Below are 6,000 nucleotides of genomic sequence, written 5' to 3'. Positions count from 1 at the left end.
TAAAGTTTAAAAATAAAATAAAATTAAAAAAAAAACAGAACATAAAATCCAGAATATATAAAGGAAAAGAATCATAAATTAGATTCTTTAAATAAAATTCTTTTAAAAATGCTGTTTATGAAAAAAAAAAAAACTTAAAATCAAATTTGAAGTTTTCCTATTGTGTTTCTACTCAGCTATAGGCCACCAAGCATTTGTTTCCCTCACCTCCCAAAAGGAGGCCACAATTCATCTCTTGTTTCTCATTTCATTTTAAGTTCCTTAAAATACATCCATAAAGGTATACCAGAAAAAGCAGAACACTACTAATATTTTTCAAACCCTTGGGTATCCCAATGCTATAGGCTTTGTCCTTTCCATCCCACAGGCCTGTCTCAATTCTAGCTATTCATGGAGAAGGTTGACTAGAAGAACTGACTAGTCTCAGATTTTCTGTTTATCATCGGTTTTCCTTTAGTCTTACCATCTATTGACATGTCGTTTTTCAGTTGCTAAGTCACATCCAACTCTTTGAGACCCCATGGACTGTAGTTCATCAGGCTTCCCTGTCCATGGGGCTTTCCAGGCAAGAATACTGGAGTGGGTTGCCATTTCCTTTTCCAGAGCATCTTCCCAGACCAGGGATCAAACCCATGTATCCTCTATTAGCAGGAGCATTCTTTACTGCTGCCACCAGGGAAGCCCCATCTATTGATGTATGCCTAAATAATATACTCTTTAGGTTACCCTGTTTTTCATTTTTATATAAATGGCACCATGCTGTATATATATTTCCATGGTTTGTTTATTTTTTTTGTCCAAGTTTATACATGCAGCTGTAATTCATTTTCACAGCTGTATGGTGCTTTGTTGTATGAATTTATAATTATTTACCTGTTCTAATATCAATAGACATTGGGATATTTCCAGTTTTTAACTATAATGAACAATATAAGTGAACATTCTTATTTGGTAGTCCAGTGCACAAGGGTAAGAGTTTCTTTGGGGAATACTCCTGGGTTCCTAACTGCTGGGTAGTAGGGCAGGCATATGCCCCGCCTTGCTAGGTAGGTAAGGTCATGTTTTCCAAAGTGGCTGTATCAGTTTATACTCCCATATTCTTACCAACATCTGGTTTAGTCAGACTTTCACATTTTTGCCAATCTGGTGGGTATAAAAATGTATTTTATTTTAATCTTGTTTGTTGATGTTGTATAGTTGCTAAGTCATGTCCAACTCTTTTGTGACTCCATGGACTATAGCCTGCAAGGTTCCTCTGCCCAAGGGATTTCCCAGGCAAGAATACTGGAATGGGTTGCCATTTCCTTCTCCAGGGAATCTTTCTGATTCAGGGATTGAACCCACGTCTCTTTTGTATCCTGCACTGTGGGCAGATTCTTTACTGCTGAGCCACCAGGGAAGCCCTAATTTGTGTCTTCCTAATTTCCATTGTATGGAGAACTTTTCATGTTTATCGGCCAGCCCATCTTTCAGTCCTAGGAAATAGTGCCATCTCATTTTTGCTTTCAGGCTGGCTTTAAAATTAGACAAGAGAAACACCTATCTATATTTTGTGATGTACTATGCCAACATTTTCCACATATCTTTTTTATCTGTCAGCCAACGCCATTTTTCAGAGAAGGCAATGGCACCCCACTCCAGTACTCTTGTCTGGAAAATCCCATGGACAGAGGAGCCTGGTGGGCTGCAGTCCATGGGGTCGAAAAGAGTCGGACACAACTGAGCAACTTCACTTTCACTTTTCACTTTCATGCACTGGAGAAGGAAATGGCAACCCACTCCAGTGTCCTTGCCTGGAGAATCCCAGGGATGGGAGAGCCTGGTGGGCTGCCGTCTAAGGGGTTGCACAGAGTCGGACACGACTGAAGCAACTTAGCAGCAGCAGCAATGCCATTTTTGATGTGTACTTGTAGCTTAGTTTTCCCTTTTCCATTAGATTATCCTAACATTTTTGTTGCTGAACAGGGTTCTTGGCCTTCCCCAATCAATAGAAATGGACTAGAGGCCAGACAAGAAATTCAGACAAGGCTTTACTGGGGCCCCTGCTACAGCAGGGAGGAGTGAGAACAAAAAAACACGTTCCCTTGCTTACTCACTCCTTGAGTGCAGCGGGGAGGAAGGCGGAAGGAGAGAGCTTGTTCCTTACATGGGGTGAGGGTAGGAATGTGTCCACAGGTAGGACAGAGGGGTAGCTTTGGTGTTTTGCTCACCTGTTAGGTGGTACTGTGTGCAGGGGAGTGTGCACAGTACCCTTACTGTGGTGCTCCCAGCACCCCATTTTTGCTCCAGGCTCTTTGAAAGTGGCAATTGGGTTTTCTTTTTTCTTTTTTGGGGTCTCTTTGTATCTTTTGTTCAGAATCTGTCCCACTGCGCATGCACACAGCTATTTTTAGTTCCATACAATTCCTTTGTATTTTGTTGCATGAAGAGAGGTGTGTCCCAGTACAAACACTGAAGCACAGCAACAAAAGGGGCCAGGCCTGTCTTAATTCTAGCTAGTCGTGGAGAAGGTTGTTGTTCAGTCGCTCAGTTGTGTCTGACTCTTTGCAACCCCATGAACTGTAGCTCGGCCAGGCTTCCCTGTCCATCAGTATCTCCCTGAGTTTGCTCAAACTCATGTCCGTTGAGTTGGTGATGCCATCCAACCATCTCATCCTTTGAAGCCGCCTTCTCTTGACCTCAACCTTTCCCAGGAGAAGGTACAGGGTACCTATGCCTGCACAAGGACAAAAAGCAGGATGGATGAGATATGGCATGTAGAAGCTGGGAACAGAATGCCTCTGAGAATAGTCTGAAACTGAGGATAATAATAATGATAATGCCCAAATTCCAGGACTCAGGACACAAGAATTATGCTACTCGTTTATGAGTATTATTTCTAATCCTTACAATAATAGATGGGGAAAAAATGGAAACAGTGATAGACTTTATTTTCTTGGGCTCAAAATCACTGCAGATGGTGACTGCAGCCATGAAATTAAAAGACACTTGCTCCTTGCTATGGGGTTGCACAGAGTCGGACGCAACTGAAGCGACTTAACAGCAGCAGCAGCAGCTCCTTGGAAGAAAATCTACACAGTGTATTAAAAATCAGAGATGTCACTTTGCCAACAAAGGTCTGTATAGTTAAAGCTAGTTTTTCTAGTTATCATGTATGGATGTGAGTTGGACCATAAAGAAAGCTGAGCACCAAAGAATTGATGCTTTTGAAGTATGGTGTGGGAGGAGACTCTTGAGAGTCCCTTGGACTGCAAGGAGATCAAACCAGTCAATTGTAAAGGAAATCAGTCTTGAATGTTTATTGGAAAGACTGATGGTGAAGCTGAAGCTCCAATACTTTGGCCACCTGATGTGAAGAGCCAACTCATTGGAAAAGACCCTGATGTCGGGAAAGATTGAGGGCAGGAGGAGAAGGTGGGGGACAGAGGCTGAGATCATTGGATGGCATAACCAATTCAATGGACATGAGTTTGAGTAAGCTCCAGGAGATGGTGAAGGACAGGGAAGCCTGGCATGCTGCAGTCCATGGGGTTGAAAAGAGTCAGACATGACTGAGCAACTGAACAACAACAACTTTATAGATAAGGAAAATAAGGTTAAAGGCCACAGAACAATTTGGAATGTCCAGAGAAGAGCTGTTCAGCATGCAATAATTCAGGAAGTTCTTTATTCACTGATTCATTTTTCATCGAGTATCAATTTGGGGGGCAGAGAATTTTATTTGGCTTTGGGCAAATTTTATTTGCCATTGATGGGCCTCTGCCAGTCTATCGTGTTAGGCACTGAGAAAGCACTGCCTGCAGCCAAACAGGAAAGCTTATGTAAAAAACAAACAAAGAAAAAAACCCAGATTAATTGGCAACTGTGTGTGGGTGTGTGCTAAATTGTTTTGGTCACGTCTGACTCTTTGCAACTCTATGGACTGTAGCCTTCCAGGTTCCTCTGTCCAAGATTCTCCAAGCAAGAATACTGGAGTGGGTTGCTATGCCTGCCTCCAGGGGATCTTCCCGACCCAGGGATGGAACCTGCATCTCCTGCATTAGCAGGCTGTTTACCACTAGCACCACTTGGGAAGCCCTACCTGGCAACTAGGGAGGCCTAAATCCCACATAGCCACAGTCCCTTCAGCTGAATGGTCTTGGAGGCCCTCACTCACTGTCCAGTAGAAAGGATAAGGGTAGGCTCCCTTGTGGAACTGTCTCAGCTCTACCTTCTGAGTTGGGTGAATCAGAGTGGGCCTCAGTTTTATCATTTGCAAAATGAGGATAATGGCAGCAGCTACCTGGTGTATTATTTCCCCATGGCTGCTGTAACAAAGTACCACAAATGCAGTGACTTTAAACTAATAGATGCATTTGCTTATAGATCTGAGGGAAGTGCCGAAGAATTGATGCTTTTGAACTGTGGTGTTGGGGAAGACTCTTGAGAGTCCCTTGGACTTCAAGGAGATCCAACCAGTCCATCCTAAAGGAGATCAGTCCTGAGTGTTTATTGGAAGGACTGATGCTGAAGCTGAAACTCCAATACTTTGGCCACCTGACGTGAAGAGCTGACTCATTTGAAAAGACTCCAATGCTGGGAAAGATTGAAGGCAGGAGGAGAATGGGACAACAGAGGATGAGATGGTTGGATGGCATCACTGACTCAATGGACAGGAGTCTGGGTAAACTCTGGGAGTTGGTAATGGACAGGGAGGCCTGGCGTGCTGCGGTCCATGGGGTTGCAAAGAGTTGGACACAACTGAGAGACTGCACTGCACTGCACTGAACTGAACTGATAGATCTGAGAGGCAGAAGTCCAAAAGTCCAAAATTCTGAGGGGCAGAATTCCAGGTTCACTGGGCCCAAATTAAAGTGTCTAGAGACATTCCAGGGCTGCTCCTGAAGGCTAGGGGAGAAGCCTTACTCATCTCTTCCATTTCTGGTGGTTCCTGGCATTCCCTGGATTGTGGCTGTATCCCTCTGATCTCGTCCCCCATGGTTACGCTGCTTCCTCTCTTCTGTTTTTCTTAAATCTTCCTCTAACTTCTTCATGGAGCCCTGCCCCAAGGCCACAGGTGCCAGGCCTTTCATCAAGGCCACTGAAGTGGAGCCCAGAACCAAGGTCACCTCTGGAACTGACTAAGCCCCTTTGTGGGGCTGCCCAGGTGGTGCTAGTGGTAAAGAACACGCCTGCCGACTCAGGAGACATAGCAGACTTGGGTTCACTCTCTGAGTTGGAAAGATCCCCTGGAGGAGGGCATAGCAACCCACTCCAGTATTCTTCCCTGGAGAATCCCATGGACAGAGCAACCTGGTGGGCTACAGTCTATATGGTTCCACACGTTTGGACATGACTTAAGTGACTTAGCATGCAAGCCCCTTTGTAACCCTTACCTAAAGCCTCCTCCCTGGCCACCAATCACCACCAACAAGCTTCCTGATCCCATTTTAGGCAAAAATGCCCACCCCAGTGCTCACCCTATAGCACTCTGACCAATCACCTAATGTCACCCTTCCAGCAGGAATTCTGTCTTGAGGCTATAAAAATTGGCTACTAACCCAGGGAAAGCATCCGCTCTCCCTTGAGCAGGGATGCTGTAGCTGTTCTAACAGCCCCCAGTCCACTGTGCTAGCAGCGCCCTCATTATCTCCGCTCCTATTCTCAAGAAACTCCCTTCTAAAATACTGTGTCTGGAAATTCTTTTCCAACCGGCACTCAGACTGCCTAGACTTTCCTCTTATAATAATACATGTGATTGTATTTAGGGCCTATTCTTATAATCCTGGATAGGCTCTGCATCTCGAAAATCTTAACTATCTAAAAAGACTGTTTCCAATTAAGGTAACATTTACAGGTTCCAGGCATTAGGGCCTGGAACATTCCATGGCTGTTCTGCTGCCGATTACACTGAATGTTGTTAGAAGGAGATCTGCCAAGGCCAGCAAAGGACTGAGCACAGCATCTGCCAATAGAAACCCAGTACATGTCAGTCTGTTTCCGCTTTTAAAAAATGGTTTC

Source organism: Bos taurus, chromosome 2, assembly GCF_002263795.3.
Source record: "Bos taurus isolate L1 Dominette 01449 registration number 42190680 breed Hereford chromosome 2, ARS-UCD2.0, whole genome shotgun sequence".
Taxonomy (NCBI): Eukaryota; Metazoa; Chordata; class Mammalia; order Artiodactyla; family Bovidae; genus Bos; species Bos taurus.
The sequence above is the reverse complement of the archived record's forward strand: the minus strand, read 5'-3'. Positions refer to the sequence as shown.